Source organism: Protopterus annectens, chromosome 4.part1 (assembly GCF_019279795.1).
Source record: "Protopterus annectens isolate FY-2018-M chromosome 4.part1, PAN1.0, whole genome shotgun sequence".
In the NCBI taxonomy this organism is placed as follows: Eukaryota; Metazoa; Chordata; order Ceratodontiformes; family Protopteridae; genus Protopterus; species Protopterus annectens.
In genome coordinates this window covers 748,117,401-748,135,663 of record NC_056734.1, presented here as the reverse complement: position 1 = coordinate 748,135,663, position 18,263 = coordinate 748,117,401, and positions in this window count along the sequence as shown.

The following is an 18,263-nucleotide window of genomic DNA, read 5'->3' as shown; positions in this document are numbered from 1 at the left end:
ATCTAGAAGGGAAGAGCAGAAGTTTTTGAAATTGTTCTAAAGCTTTCAGATACTGGAAAATATCTTAGCAAAGCTCTGAGTGTGTACTGTGTCAGAATCAGGTGATCAAATGTGATGTCATTCTATAACCAGCACTGAGAGTATGGAACTCTCCCAGCACTTTATTTTGTTTTGTTTTCTTTGGAACCTGATATAAAGATCTGTGTCAGTTATTACAGGTGAGTTGAGTTAGTTAGTTCAGTTCAGTTAGAAGAAGCTCATCAACTTGCCTTGTGGAAGTAAATATCTCAGCATCTAATCTTACCTTGCTGTATTAATTAAGTTACCTAGGGAACAGTTACTCTTTAGACAGAAAATATAGTGAGATTAGTTAAGTATTTTTCCTGCATCTGTTTGAATTTGTCCAATGGTGTTATTTTTATTTCTCCTGTGATTGAAATTCTTGCGCTTATTGTACTTAGATATTTAGTATTCTCATGTCTTCTATTTTATTATTTAAGATATTTAGTATTCTCATGTTTTCTATTTTATTATTTATTATTAAATATTTTTATAACTTTCATTGTGGCTGGTCTTTTCGAGAATACTTTTAACATCTTGAGAGCACTTGTGCTTATTTTAGTGACACCTTCGCAACTCCAAAAAGCCTTGCTGCTTTGGTTACACTCTACCATTTATATTAGTACTGATTTTACACAGTATAATTGGATACCCTTGTAAGAGCCTTAGAGTGGTTGACTGGTGTTAGCGTGGTTACTTGATAGTCTGGGCACAAGGGGTACAGCTAGTAAATCTGTACCAGTCTTTCCCAGGAGAGTGCATGTGTGTGTGTGTGTGTGTGTGTGTGTGTGTGTGTGTGTGTGTGTGTGTGTGTGTGTGTGTGTGTGTGTGTGAAAACCAAATACCAAGATATGAGTGTGTCAGCTACTTGGAACTGGGACACATTGCTACAAAGTGAGTCTTGTTTGGGATCTGGAGAGAATGATAGTACAGTCCCAGGTTTGGACCCTGCACCCTGTGTGCTCTTGGGGGAAACTGTGCTTCATGCAGAGAGCTGCATTTGAAAATACTATGTAAATCCATTCCTGTTCTTAGTGACCATCTCTCACCAATGTCAGTGTTGAGCACTGAGGCTCCTTTACTGGCCTGGATTAGAGAGGCTGTCACACTGTGCTTCAGACATTCCCTTGCATATCATATAGGAGGGAGTGTGAGGTAGGTCACAGCCATTTTCATGTGCACATTTAGCTAGAGACCCAATGACATGTCCATTTACACACAATGGTTGAGGGGTTATATCACAGGAGGCAGGAACAGTGGTGTTGAGTTGGCAGGTACTCAGTGTCATCTGCAGTTGTGATGAGTGGAGATGCCACCATGTGACAGCTGCCTGAAGCAGACTTGGAAATATTAAGGTAATAGGAACTCAGTGTCCTAGACAACTTTCTTCTGCAATGGGGAAGGGATACAGCTATGTAACTATGACTCATGGACAGAATGTCAGCTTGTTGAACTAGGACTCAGGAGTCCCCTTGAGCAGGATGGTGAGCAACTATGGAACATGACCTGAAGGAAGTCCAGTTATGACATGTCATGTCATTAGAGTCTAAGGGTTGCGGCCATCCATGAGAAGGGTGTGGCAGAGCAATGCACAAGTCTAGATGCAAGTGAGGATTGTAGAACCCATACAATACCCACATTTGGCCACTCTGTGTACATAGCTTGCCTCATCCATGGATAGCATTGCCAGTGGGAACAGTAATTTTGTCAATGGCAATGTTTTTCATGAGCTAGAAAGTGAAGTAGTATGTGCCACCATAGACCTCAGGAGACCAATGATGGATGTGCCCCTGTACTCCATTTCATCACTGATTTCAGGTAGCACAGAAAGCACTTTATGCCTGCCTGAGTTGCAAGAGCACATCGTGCATGGCTGGTCCTATAGCACATCTGCTAATTGATCCTGAGAGTTGTCAGTATGCCATGGACCATGCTCTTGTAAGGATGAAAATGGTTGAAAAGAAGTAAAACTGCAAGGAACCACCATGAAGAGTAAAAACAGGATTTAATGGAAAACGAGCGCTTTCACGCACACACAGGTGCGCTTCATCAGGTTACATTTGAACAAAAAGAACCATCCACTTATATACAAACACTGATTTCAATTAAGCAAGTCAATAAAACAATAATTAAGCAATTAGAGCTGTTGCGATCTCAAAATTTAAAGGAGTAATGATTTTCCAAATGCTCAAAAAGCTCAGACACATAAGTGCATTGTAATAAGGTTTGTACGATTTTTCGTCACTGAAAATAATTAAAAACACATTACTGGCACTCCTCTATAAATAACCTACTAACTTGTATAACAGTTTTAATCAAAAAATATACACACCGCAACCTAATATAACAAAAGCAGCGTGATTAAGACCATGTATCTCACACTAATGTATTGCTGGTCATGGACCTATATGTAGAATCTTGGCATTTAGTATCAAGGGTACAAAATCAGTGTTAACTAATCCGACTAAAAGCATAGTCAGTATACTAGTGCCATATTTCATATTGAGCAATAAAATAGGTCCATTGTCATTCAAAGAACTCTAATATACATGCTGATATTTCTCTGATGCCTAATACCATTGAATAAATCAGGTATACAATGTCAAAATACAAATAACAAGAAACATTAATAACAAGTTAAAATCAAAAACATAAGGAATCATGCATATTAAAACATAAAATCATACCCTGTCTAATTATCTGTTCTTATTTAGACAGTGAATATTACAACTAATGAATTCCCACTTATCTAAAAATACGTATTAGTCTCACAGCTATATAAATATGTGTAAAACTTTATATAAGGTAGGTAAGGCACAGCCAAACACTCCTGGATTAATGGTTAGATCATAGTTTATACTAAACGTGTTTATTGCATCACAAAAATGTACGATTTTTAACAGGACAAAGCCTAAGTCATATACATATAGGCTAAGAATGGAGCTAGTGAAGCTAATATAAAATGTGAGCAAATAATAATATGATCATAAGAAAGGTCCTTCAAATAAGTAAGGTTTTTTCTAATGGTCTTGAATTATACAAGTCATCAGTATCAAGACTAGTTGGATAAAAAAGGGGGCACAACAAAATATTCTAGATGGATCCTAAGAGAGCAGGGCGAATGCTAACCGTTGAGTTGAGTCCTGGTTCAATATGGGCCCTTAACCTCAAAATCCATCTGAGTTCAAACAACTCTAAGGTGCCTATGTGATCCCCTTCTCTTCTGTTGGGGATCACAACCTGCAAGACCGGGAAGCTAAAACTATGTTGATGTCTATCATGGCAATGCATGGCTAAAGCATTTGTAAGATTGTTCTTCCTTATATCATATACATGGTTGTAAATACGATCCTTAAATCTACGTGATGTCATCCCTACATAGTATGCATCACATAGATTGCAAATGGCCAAGTATATGACATTTTGTGTGTCACATGTAGCATAAAAAGTAGGTTTAAAAACTAGATTTATACCTGGAATCTCAAATTTTTGAGTAGTGGTAATGTATTTACAAAGAGAACATCTTCTACATGGATAAGTACCTGTTTTATAATTTGCTCTTATATCAACAGGATGTGTATCCAGCCTCTCTTTACAGAGCAGCCTCTTAATATTTAGGCAGTTATTAAATCTAAATGTAGGTTCCTTCCCAACTAACTGTAGCAAGGACGGATCCAGAAGCAAGATCTTCCAGTTTCCTTTGATGATCTTGATTAGATGTTCGACATCATTAGTATATTTAATCCCATAGGCCAAACCCTTCTTGCTCCCTCTTGTATGGTGAACATAACCTTTCCTTCGAATACATGTTGATGTTTCTAGTAAGGTATTCGTTATCCTGCTTACAAAGTCAGGAGGATAACCTCTATCTACAAAATGTTCAGTTTGAGATTTTATCAATGCCATAGCATCCTTCTCATTACTACAAAGTCTGAGGATTCTAGTAATTTGTCCTTTCACAATATTGCGAAATATATAGCGTGGATGTAAACTATCATAGTGTAAAATACTGTTTTTCCAACATGATTTTTTATATAAAGTGGTGGATAGACTATTATTCATCTCTTTAGTAATAGTGATATCCAGAAAATTAGCACTGGTAGTGGAACATTCATATGTAAAACTAAAGAATGGGGTCGTAGAATTCATATAACATATGAATTCATGTAGTGCATCTATACTACCATTCCAGAACAATAAGACGTCGTCTACAAACCGCCTATATAAAATGATGTGCTTAAACCTGGGGTCGCTAAATATGAAATCTTTCTCCCATTGATAGACAACCAAATTGGCGTATGCATTGGCACAGGGAGTGCCCATAGCCACTCCCCATGTTTGAGCATACACCTTATGGCCAAACAGGAATATGTTATTATTCAAGACCAAATCAAGTAAGCAACAAATGGTCATTTGTTCATTGCTATCAATAGTGCCAAGTTCAACAAGATGAGATCTTATAGCATCAAGACCATAATCATTAGGGATGCTAGTGAATAGGCTTTTGATGTCTAGTGTAACCATTAAGGTATCTTTATTTATGTTATTTCTTATTAAGTCATCCTTAAGATCATGCAAAAGGTCATAGGTATTTTTTAAAATGGTAGGAACAGTATTCACTAAGACGCCTAGTTTAGATTGCACATATAGTGATGCATTTTCCGTAACCCAGTGTTCACCAGATACTATTGGGCGTAGTGGAGGAGGATCTTCATTTTTATGTAACTTGGGCAATCCCTTGATTAAGGGAATCAGGGGGGAATCTATGATTAAAAAATCATACAGGGTTTTATCTATAGATCTGGTCATGAGCATGTCATATATTGTATCATGTACATAGCTAACAATCGATGTTATTTTAGATTTATCTATTTCCTTATAGGCCTTATCGCTGCTAAGCATTTTATACATTAATTCTTGATATAGACCAGTATCTAGGGCAATGATCCCCCCTCCCTTGTCAGCTGGTTTAAAAACTATATCCATATCATTAGAAAGATTGTCAAGTGAACATTTTTGTACATGGTTCAAGTTCACAAAAATACCATTATGTTTCCCCTCTTTAAAGTATGAATAAAAATCACACTCACATGCACGCATAAAGCATTCAACAAAATGCGGTAAAGGAGGTACAAAACAGCTTTTCCTCTTACATAACCGAGTATTGTAACTAAAGTCAGAGTTATCAGTTAGATTATCCTTAAATAGTACCTTTAGGGACAATTTTCTTGCAAATAGGCGCAACGCTATAAGTGTATCAGATAGCGTACTTCCCTTAGAGGGGATGAACGATAAGCCTTTGTTCAAAATGAACTGTTCATCAGTGGAAAAAGTCCTAGAGGTTAAATTAAAGAACAGACAGTTCAGTTCCTTGCTTTCCTTCTTGGTTCTTGCATTTCCCCTGATATCTTTCTTTTTTACTCTTCCCCGACTGGTTGAGCGCGTGCGTACTGCGCTCTTGTAAGGAAGGGGGAAGTTTAAAGACATAGGTACAGCAAAGATATTTCTTGAATTATTGGCTTTGGGTCTAGCACCCAGGTTATCAGTACATATTAGGCCCTGCTGATTGCAGGGTATGGAGGCATTGGATGGACTATGCTCTCGATCAAGAGTATCAATCACTGGGTCATCATTCAGTGGACAAACAACAAGAGATTCAACAGAAGCATTAACCTCGGTAGTTATCATCTGCGAGGTCTCCGATGCATGGACAGACTCCGACCCCTCTTTAGAATTTGCTCTCGGCCAAACAAAGATGTGACCCATTTGGAAGTCCTGATAGTCGCGTCTTAATTTCTTGAGTTTAATCTGCTCAAACTTGTTGCTATAGAGAGCAAGTTGTTTATTCATGTTGTTGATTTTCGAAATGCAGAACTCAGTTTTATATGTCAAGGTAAGGAGTTTATATTGTTCTTCCACTTTAACTAAGAGGTCAGCCTCAATAGGAGCAAAGTAATCTAAAAGAAGATGTATATATTGATAACCAAATTCAATGTTGAGCTGCTGCCACTTCTGTAATAGCTCAGGGTGGCTGTCTCCGTAACTAGGCATGCACAGGACCCGCATGCCGCGCGGAACAACCTTAAAATGGAGACAGGCTTGTAGATGTCTCTTTTGCCAAACAAGCCTGTGAAGCCGATATAAATCATTCTCCAGGTTCCTCAGTGAGCCAAAAAAATCATGCAGATTCTCATTATTGCTAGTAGCTATCACAGGTATATCACTTTTAACATCCATATTCAGGAGCGGATTTTCTTTCTGATAAAACAAACAATTCCAACTATCGGTGCCACAAGTACCTGTTGGATTGTAATCAAGTTCAATGTTAGGCACATCCATCATGTAACGGTCGGCTAAGCAGAGAAACAACAGAATTATCAGCAGCAAACATACACCGACCATCCAAAGGTTCCTTCCACCACGATCGTCAGGAAAGTTGAAAAGAAGTAAAACTGCAAGGAACCACCATGAAGAGTAAAAACAGGATTTAATGGAAAACGAGCGCTTTCACGCACACACAGGTGCGCTTCATCAGGTTACATTTGAACAAAAAGAACCATCCACTTATATACAAACACTGATTTCAATTAAGCAAGTCAATAAAACAATAATTAAGCAATTAGAGCTAAAATTAATTTTGTCAATGGCAATGTTTTTCATGAGCTAGAAAGTGAAGTAGTATGTGCCACCATAGACCTCAGGAGACCAATGATGGATGTGCCCCTGTACTCCATTTCATCACTGATTTCAGGTAGCACAGAAAGCACTTTATGCCTGCCTGAGTTGCAAGAGCACATCGTGCATGGCTGGTCCTATAGCACATCTGCTAATTGATCCTGAGAGGTGTCAGTATGCCATGGACCATGCTCTTGTAAGGGTGAAAATGGTGAGTATACCAGCATCATATGCAGTGGGCTAATCAATGCCATGGTTGCAGTTAGAGCATCACTGTTGATTGGAACAACAAGGGACTCCCCTCTCAGTGGGGATGGTGAGCACTTAGATGCTGCATCATCACATTTATTTATGGGTGAAGCCTCACATTCAGCCTGTAGCCTGGTTGGTTGCCCACTCAGGATGGAGTTAGACAGTGCTACTATGTGATCTAACTTTGATTCATGTATCTATATCTCATAGTCATCATCAGTGCTTGCACAACTGCCAACATCAGTTGTTCTTCCTAGCCTTTAAACATCTCACTGTAGCAAAGGTATATGCTCTGTGCATATATAGTGAATACATAGTGAACAAGAGGAGATGTGACAAAACTGTACCTCTATGACAAGCATGGTAAGGGTTTAGCACAAGAGGTACCAGATAATCTCAACCTATGTCTGCTGCCATTTTGATATGACTGGACATGACTGAATTCCTTATGTTCCATTACCAGTACATAAACAACATATATATATATATTTTTGTCAGCCTGCAATCTGTATGTGCAGTCCTACTGTAACAATGTCTATTGAACATGGCATAAACAGACATGCATGAAGGTAGTTCCATCCTCACACCAGTGTGCTGACCCCCAGAGATTATCATAGAACCATGTTCCTCCATGGTTGATGTCTCTGCTACTCTGAGTTTGACCTTGCCTTGACATGGTGTAGCATATCAGTAGCAGATTTGTGATACTATTATAATGAGCAATTGTTCTCCCCTCCACAGTTATGCATTTCTGTCATTGATCTTTGTCTGTCACACTTTGTTATAAAGGCTAATCAGTGTCTCTTCCCATTATTTCGGTAACTTTCTCATGCTGGCATTGCCTAAAACAGGCATGATGAGGGTGGCCAATGCCTTTGCCAATAATCAAAACAATAGAGGGGAAAGATGTAAGCTTTTACAGCTGAAGCAGCATGGTTTGTCAATCATATCTTCCAAGGCTGACAAATACTGTACCTCTTTTGAATGACAAAAACCTATCCAATTATTGAAGTCAGATCTTATTTGCTCATGTTATGACATCATTCTTGTGAAGGTAGAATGCAGTTTGGTGCTAGGCTCATAGATGCCTGAGACTCATAGTCTGTGAGCTCCATATTGTCTCTCTCTCTCTTCATATAGTCAAGGGAGGTACATCTCAAGTCATTGACACCTACATATACTATGACACTGTCATACTGCTACTTGTTGTTTAAGCGCTTGTGTGTGTGTCTTTGTAATCTAAGGGATGCAGGAACCACATAGGCAACTAACTATCAATCTTTCCATGCTCAGCTGGTAAGAGATACATTTGTTTGTCTTTCTGTGGAATCACCTGTAACTAGAATAGTTGGGTGGATGCCTGCCATATGGGCTCACCATCTATCACTTTGGGACTCCTTGTGCTATATGAGGATGAAGGCTTAGCTTTCTGAGTGTGCTTTGGACCTATGATGAGCTTTTGTCTTTGAGGTTTAGTCAAGTTAATCTTTAGAACCTCAGTATATGATGCACTTTGTGTTATCTGGTGTACTGATGATGATTTTGGTATCTGAGTTTACTGTGTTTGAGATTTTATCTCCAAGGACATTATATATGTTCATCTCACATGCACTGTGTTATGCTGTTTGAAGAATAGATGGTCATCAGAGAGTATAAGACAATTATTATACTGTCTGAAGATAGCCATTTCAATCAAGCCTGGCCACTGGGGTTTTGGGAAATGCTGGTCCATGGTTTGAACAAGAATAACTTTGGGGGTCAGGGATAACTAAAATTGCTTAGAGTTCAGTTTGTTTAGGAAAATGTTTGGGTGGACTTGCTACTAAGGCTTAGGGAAATACCTAGTTATCTGGTTATGGGTGTACTGCAGTGTTTGCGCTTCACATGGCTAATTTGAGCCTGAGACCTGGATTTTTAAAGTTGTATAGCACCTGCAGGTCTCTTACATGGATAAAACCTCTTGCACAGACCACCCACTACATAGTGCAAATCCAGCATCTGGTGGTGCACTGAGTACAGCTTAGTGAAGTCCCCCACTCCTTTGAAGAAAAGCTTGTTTTTAAGTAATGGAGTGAACAAAATGCTCCTAGAAGAAGCTCCTCTTGTCCCACATTTTTTTAAATAATGGAATGAATAAATGCACCTAAAGGAAGCTCCTCTTGTCCCACTGCGCTGTTTGCTCACTTCTCCAAATAGTCACCCACTTACTGTGGGACCCCCCCCCCCCAGTCAGTTTGAAAATCTACTGGCTGTGCTTTTACTCCTTGCCTGTTAAAATGATCAGGATTTCCAAGTGAAAGGAGTAAATACCCCTCAAAAAAGTAATCTCTGAATGGATACCCACTCACTGCGGGAACACCCCCCCCCAAGTCAGTCTGAAAAACAACTGGCTGTGCAATCACTCCTTGCCTGTTAAAAGGATCTGTATTTCCAAGCAAAAGGAGTGAATACCCATGAAAATGTAATCTCTGAATGGTCACCCACTAACTGCAGAACCCTCCCCTCCAGTCATTCTGAAAAACTACTGGCTATGCGTTCACTCATCACATGTTAAAAGGCTCAGCATCTCCAAGTAAAAGGAGTAAAAACGTCTCAAAAAAGTAATCTCCGAACAGTCACCCACTCACTGCGGGACCCCCCCCCCCCAGCCGGTCTGAAAAACTACTGGCTGTGCATTCACTCCTCGCCTGTTAAAAGGATCAGCATTTCAAAGCAAATAGAGTGAATACCCCTCAGAATAGCAATGGATGTGTTAACCTGCATTTTGAACCTGTTAGCATCTTGTTCTTGATTGTTTTGGTTCTCCATTTGTAAGTGGTGCACACACTCACAGGGTCAACTACTTCTCCTATATCCCTTTCTCCTCATACCTGCATTTCACTGCTTCTGCCACTAGGAGAAAGCAAAACACCTCTAAAACGTTCTCCATAATTAGGTAAGCCTCTTCAAGTTGTTTAACATGGCGTACATACAAAAAACAATAACATATAAAATCCCTACAGATAAAATAGTTTGTTGTGCCAAAACAAATTGGTCTTCCCTAACTTTATTCAGTACTTACTGCACAAACTATAATTGTTCAAAGTCATGGACTTGCAATACTTACCTGTCTGTCAGTCCTTACTGATGCCTTTTTTCTCTCACCCTAATAGTTAGGGTAGGGTCTGTCCACTCCATTCGCCCTAGCTCCTCTCGGGTTCACTCTGCTCCCTTAATTTATCCCATTCCCCCCCATTCAACAAACTTATAGCTAACTAGACAATGCCCCTACTCAAAAATCATCCAATCAGAACACCCACAATAACCAGTACAGCCACTCAAACAATTAAATACAAGAACAGGTACACACCCACTACTGCCCTCACAGCTACTACGCCTAACCTTGACCTAACTCCCCCCCACTAGAATCTACCTACACTCTCTTCTTACTCTCACTCATTATAACTAACCAGACTCATGTCCAAAATGTACTCCTTGCATGCCTTATTTATTATAACTCTCTCCATAGCAACCCACCTCACTTCATACCAACATAACCTCAATACCAATCTAAACAGTAAATAACCCACCCAGCTCAATTCCGCCATACCTACCCAAATACCAGTACACATTTCTTCTGCAATCTACAATCATCACTCTAATTTAGAGCTAACCCCATTTAAAATCTCCCATTACCCTACAAAAGGTCACATCTCCATACAATATGACCTATCTATCTCTAGATACCTTCAGGCTATTGTGAACATTGCTTCTCATTTGTTACTTAGTGGTGACATCCAACCAAATCCTGGTCAAATTTATCCTAAACGTCCTTAGAAGACCTGTTGACCTGTTAATTCTTAACATCAACATAAGAAGTATGCTTAATAAACTTGACAAACTCCATGCAGCACTATCCTCTTATGCCCCTGACATTGTGCTCCTTACTGAAACATGGCTTAAGCCACTTAACAAAGACAATGACTTACTGCACCCAGGCTATATGCACATCCAAAAGACCTTCTTTTCAAAAATAACCTTACAATTGACCTTTTAAACATAATCATCCCTACTTTCAACAACACCTAAACCCTTTTTGCAAAGATAAAAATCAACCCACAAAAACAATTGAACATACTAGGTTCATAGATCTCCCCCAGTGACAATATTAACACACTGGAATCCATAATCCATTGGGCATCCGAATCCCTTCCCCATGAAACACTCATTTTAGGGGATTTTAACATAGACTGGGCTTCAATAAACTTCCCCACTACTCTCATAAACCTGCGTGGCTTCACTCAGATTATCCATACCCCAACTAAAATAGATAGAGCTACCAAAGAAAGAATCCATTTAAGACTTAGTCCTCACTAATCACCCATACATGACATAATGCTCTGGCACACTACCTGACACTTGAAGTGACCACCTCCCCACTTTTATGTTTAGACAACAAATTAAACCCACACAAAAATAGCTCCCTCAAATGTATATGTTACACAAAGACTTGTAGCAGATGATCTCATAACAGCAATAAACCACTGTAACTGGTCACCCATCTCAAGTTTCCCCCTTGACAAGGCAGTAGACCACTCTAACTCAAGCTTTCTGAGCATACTTAGCCAACTCGTCCCACCTAGAATAATTCAAAGTCCAGTTCTGCCCCATGACTCACCAAAAGTACCCAGCTTCTACTAAAACAAAGAGATAAAGCATGGGACACTTGGAGTAATAACAAAACTAACACTAACAGGCAATTATTCCTTGAATTAAGAAATAAGGCAAAAAAACCCCAGCAACAAACAAAAATAAATAAAAAAAAAAAATAAGAATGGATAAGAAAACCCAGTACTCCAATATATAAACTAAGCATAATTCCAACCCTCAAAAATTCTGGGCAGCCATAAATAGACTTCTCCAACCCAGAAAAACAGGTACTCTACCCCTAAACATTAACACATCCACTAACAACATTGCAACACAATTCAATGACTATTTTACCAACTCCATTTTAAAGCTGTTGACAAACACTTCTCACACAGTCCTCCCAGATCTACTAAACTCCCCAACTAACCAAAACTATTTCTCCCTGCAATCAGTCCAGATCAATACAATCTTCAGATACCTGACCAAACTAAGACCCACTACCCTAGGAGCCAATAAACTCCCAGCAGAATATGTCCGGATCGCAGCCAAAGCTATCTCATACCCTGTCTCTGTAATTATTAACAGATCAATCTCTGAGCGACAGGACCCACTACTCTGGAAAATCTTGCATATGATACCTGTACACAAAGCTGGAAACTCAACTGAGTTATCTAATTACCACCTGATAGCCATACTATCCCCACTGTCTGAAATCTTAGAAATATGTATACATTTCCAAATGCTAAAATACCTTTTGTCCAACAATCTCCTTGCTGAAATTCAACAGTTTTCATCCTAGCCACAGCACCACTACTGTCCTCATCAGCTTCACCAACCTCATTAATCAACAGCGGAATTTAGGCAATCTTGTATGCACTGTCTTTTTGGACCTCTCCAAAGCTTTTGATACAGTCTCCAGTAACAAGCTATTGGCAGAACTCTCATAACTTAAACTAAATAACTCTACACTGCTATGGTTTAAAGACTATCATTCTAACAGCCAGTAAGTCATTCAGTGGCTGGACTCCCTATCCCTCCCTTCTCCCTGTTACCTTAGGTGTGCCTCAAGGATCTATACTAGGACCCCTGCTCTTCGCAATATTCACCAATAACCTCCATAAAGCCACCCTTCATGCAAGCTTAGTCCAATATGCTGATGACTCCATCCAAATCTGCTGAGCCCCCTCTCTCCAACTACTACAGAAAAAAAAAAACAAGAATCGCTCACAGCCATTGAAACCTGGTTATCAGATTCTCAACTAATACTCAACCCCAAAAAGACTGGGCTTATGCTCTTTCAATCCTCCAAGGCTATAGGTCCCAATCTCCCCTTTACAATTATTGCTTTCAACAATAGCCATATCTCACCAGTTGCACAAACCTCGCTACTAAAGGTCATCATCAACCAAAACATGAAATTTGACAAGCACATAGCCCAAACCATAACAAAAGTGCACAAAAAAAAATAGGCAAACTCTAGAGATGTACAAACTGTCTGACTACTGATAGTAAGGCTATCATAGCAATAACCCACCTCCTCTCCACACTGATGTATTCTTATTCTGTTCTATTTAACCTAAGTAAAGGTGATCTAAACAAATTACCCACTTACTATAACAAAACAGCTAAATTCAGTACAGATTCTTCCTACAGATCCCACCATTGTCAGGCCCTTCAGAAACTATCCTGGCTTGCCAAGCTTACTGACACTAAACCAACTTACTCTAGCTCACCAAATTCTTTACCACCCCAACAAAACCCCAAACCTATAAGGCCTAATTAACCATTACACCAATAACCATCAGCTGTGATCCACCAACAAAGGGCTGATTGAAGTATCCAAAAGCAGACACATCTCAGGAGATTCCCTTTAGTCTAGTACTATTGCAAAAATCTGGAACTCACTCCAACTTGTAATCTGGATATAGGCAAACAAACGTAGCTTCAAAAATCAGCTAAAATCCTACCTCTCCAAATCATGGATATGTACATGCTCTGACCCTGACTAATGCCTCCAACCCCACTCTATTGCCATATCTCCAATCTGCCTAGAACTATAGCTATATTTGTTATAGTGTCATCTTATAACTTCAAACTCAGTTTATTCCTTTTAATTCAAAGTATCTCACTTTTTATTGCATTGTGAATGAAGTATTTTTTCACATAATGTTATGTACAGTAATGTCTGCATATTCTGAACTTATTCTTCATACTTCAGCTACAAACTCTGATAATTCCTTGTAATGCAAACTATATCACTGCTTTATTTTCTGAAAAAAATATATATACTTGTTTCCCGCCTTTCTAAGCTCGTATAGTCTAGTTTTCAGGTTAGTGCTGAATTTAGGGCTGTGTTACAAATCTCTCTATTTGCCCATACCTTACTTGGATAGAAGGAAGTTTCTCTGTTCACCTGTGAGTGAGGGGAGCTTTGAGCAGCCTATCTGTCCCTGGAGAAGTGTTTTCAGCCCAGAAATTAGTTGTTTATTGGTCATTTTGGGCTAATTTCTCTCTTTCATTTCCCTGCTATAAAAACTGCATTTGCCCGGTTTTGCGCACTGGGCAGTGCTAGTTAGCTAGGGTATAACTATTCCCGGCTCCACAAAGTCTCCTCTTCAAATTTTCCCTTGGAACTAGACAAACTTTCAACTTAAGCACTCAAGCCATTCATTTGTCAGCCCGTCACTTGCTAAAAACTCATAGCAAGCACTTATAAACCCTAGCACTAGACCACCCTATGTTGCACAGAAGGACAAGGCTCTCTATTCGCCCTTACCAGCTATTCAGTAAAACAGTTCACTGTACCTAACCAGGCATGTCCAAAGGGCAGTTTCAGGTGTACTCTCCAGTCCAACTGGTGAATCTGGGCATTTTGAGGCAATGTTACAACTGCCTCATGTACACAGACAACCCTCTCCTCCTACCACCAAACACTAATACATGCGAGAGATTCAATTATACAGCCAAACTGGAGGCTAAGCTCTCTCAACCCAAGACTGGATCAGACAGTCAAGAGGAGAAGGTAAATACTGGCATAACACTACCAGTCTCACATAGACCCATTAAACCAGCACCGGCAAAAAACACACATAAATACATGAAAACATACTCGGAGACTTTAAATAAAAATCTGCAAAAGCAACAGAGACCTCCAAAGCAGACATCCAAGCAACCTCCACCCCCAACACAAACCATGAAACACATACTTCACAAAACCAGCGTGCCACACAATCACAGCCCTTAAGGCAAAATAACATACCCAACATACTAGTAATAGGTGAATCTATAGTCAGGCACACTGATGTCCCACTCACTAAGCTGAATAAGGAGAAGGTTACTGTTAGTTGCCTGGTGCCAGGATCTGCCACATAACACAAGCACTCAGGTCACTCCAGAATAAGTACAAATATGACTCTGTCATTGTCCATTTTGGTGTGAATGACCTGAGCCGTACCTCCCTGGACTACATGAAAAGAGACATGGAAGAGCTCTCTGATCATGTAGCCCAGCCCAGGCTGGTATGACCCTGAGTAGCATCCTGCCCTCACCAAGAATGATACAATGGTATAAAGAAAAAATGATCAATTTCAACAACTGGCTAAGTTTCTGGTGTCATTCAAAGGGGATCCAGTGTCTGTCTGCCTGGGATGACATGCTCGATAAGACACGCTGCTTTGCTTGAGAAGGCTTGCACCTGCCACTTTTAGGCTTTCAAATACTGGCCAAGGCTCTTTCCACCCCATAGTGCCTTTTTTAGGCAAGGCTCAAAAGACAAACCCACCTCCGTAAATAGCACAAGTAACAAAACTCTGAGGGTAATGCTACTCAATGCTAGAAGTCTAAACCTCAAAATGCATGCACTTGAGGCACTCCTCAGTATGGAGAAAATCGATATATGTGCAGTAACAGAAACCTGGTTTAAGGCTCCAGAGAGCACCCCAGCACTACCAGGCTGCAACTCATACCATATATTTCGGCCACAGAACCTGGACCGAAATACAAAAGCGGGGGAGTATCCATATTCATCAAGGATACCCTCACCTCCAGGTTAGTGGCACAGCATGATGCTTCAGAGATCATCCACATGCAAGTAACAATGGGCAAAACTGCAATTCAAATTGTAGCTTGCTGCAGAACACCCACCATGTCCCAGGACCCCCATTCCACATTTCTGGATACACTGGGAAACATAAAGGTCCTACCAAACACCCTAATATTGGGTGATTTCAACTACCAAACGTTAACTGGCAAAACTACTCAAGTACTAACTCCCTTGCCTAAAATTTCCTAGAATTTATAAACTCAAATGCCCTGGATCAACTGGTCAGCACTCCCACCAGAGCTGACAACATATTGGACCTAGTCATCACCAACATGTGCGACCAGTGTTCCACACCAGAGGTCAACCCCTCACTGGTTAGATCTAACCATAAACAAATCACTTTGGATATCCACATTCCACCCCCACCCCCGGACAAGGAAACCACTGTTAAAAACTTTTCAAAAGCAAACTTCACGTTACTTAAAACTGAGGTGGAAAGTTTCAAAGCCCCCATGCTAAAGGATAATGCTGTCCAAGCTGCAAAATCCTTTATTAATGCATTCTATGGGCACCTACAAGAATGCATGGATCATGCTTTCCCAAGCAAAACCAAGACTCACTCCTCCAAGAAAAGGAAACAAGTCTGGTGGACCCCTGCCATAAATACGCTATACAACAGAAGGAGGAAACTAGTACAGAAAAGTGTAAAATCCCAAGAAGGGAAGAAATCCCTGATCAGTATCAGCAAGAAACTATGATCCCTCATAAAATTGTCCAAGGCGAGCTTCGAAAAAAAATTGCCAAGGACTCCAAAGATAATCACAAGTCATTCCTTAGCTATGTCAAGAATCTAAGTGGCAATGCTCAGATCTGCTTGGAGTTAATTCAGAATGGCACAAAATACACTGAACCAACTGATATTGCCAACATCCTGGCAGACAGGTTCAGTGCAAACTTCACCCCCCTCTCACCACCAAAAGGGCCCATAACCATACCAGAAGAATGTAGAGCCCCTAAAATCACAGACACTTAAGTTAAAACAGCTCTCTCCAAAGCCAAAAACACAGAATCAATGGGACTGGACAGTGTCCCAGGCTGCGTTCTACACAAGCTCAAAGACGAACTAACCCCTCACCTAAACACACTGTTCAAACTCAGCCTCTCCACAGGCTACATACCCATAGAGTGGCACACAGCAACAGTTATTCCACAACACAAAGGTTGAGCCACAACAGACCCCAGGAACTATTGCCCTATATGCCTGACTAGCTTGGTCTGCAAGGCTATGGAGCACATCATCATGGAACTCATTAACAGAGACATTGGGAACCTCCAAACACTGGACCCTACCCAGTTCGGCTTTGTTAAGGGCAGATTGTGCCTCCTAAACTTGGTGGATTTCTTTGAGACCGTTACCAAGGCTATAGATGAGGGGAAAGGTGGTACACACTGCATACCTAGACCTCGCAAAGGCCTTCAACACCATTCCTCATTCTGGTATTATAGACAAGCTCACCAGCCTGAACATAAACCCCTATGTCACAAGATGGGTTGCCAATTGGCTCACAGACAGAACCCACATGGGGAGAGTTGCGGGAGATAGGTCTGACTCTAAACCGGTTACAAGTGGCGTTCCCCAGGGCTCAGTCCTAGGACCCCTCCTGTTTGGCATATACTTCTCAGAGGTACAGGCAAGAACAGGAGGACTCTGGCTGACCAAGTTCACAGATCACTGCAAACTAGGGGCTATAATTGACTCTCCGGCTGACACAGTCATCCTCCAAAAGGGTCTCACTGAGATGGATACCTGGTGTCAAAATCATAGCATCAAGCTAAATGCCAAAAATCTGGGGTGATCTGTGGACCACAGTAGATAGTAATCTCTCCTTTGATAATCACATTGCCAAAGTGCTTAGAAAATCTTTCTATGTGGCCCACCTAATCATAAAAGGGTTTGCATCCAGATCAAAAGAAGTCATTGTGCCCCTCTACTCATCACTCATCAGATCCATCATAGTGTACAACGCCCCATTTTGGATGTACCTTACAAGACACCTGCAACAGCTGGAAAGACCACAGAAGTACCTCGCCAAGAGGATCACTGGCCTCAAACAGATGCCCTATGCAGCTCAACTGGAGAAACTCCAGCTGTACTCCATTGCATGCCGCCTACTCAGAGGTGATCTCTGCCTGACATACAAGGCAATGTCCAACCCAGAACTGATGGACATGCTCCACCTAAAGAAAACCTTATCCCCTCGAGCCACGTGCTCTAGGGATCTAAACCTCACCACAACAATAAATATGACGTGCTGGAGGGATAGATTCCTGTTCCAGAGACTTCCCATGCTTTGGAACAAGATTCCAGTCTACATTAGGCAGAGCTCCTCGCTAACACTCTTCAAGAGAAACCTTGATGAGTGGATGGGAAACAGAAAGTTTACCCCGGGGATCACTTCAGTGGCTTTGCTGGACAGAGGCACAGGGAACTAATCTAAGGGGGCGGTGAAAGCCAACACATTCTGGCTAGGCTTATAAATGCCTTCGGGCAGATAGCCTAGTACCTACCTATGAACCTATGAACCTATAATTGTATTGGGTTCGT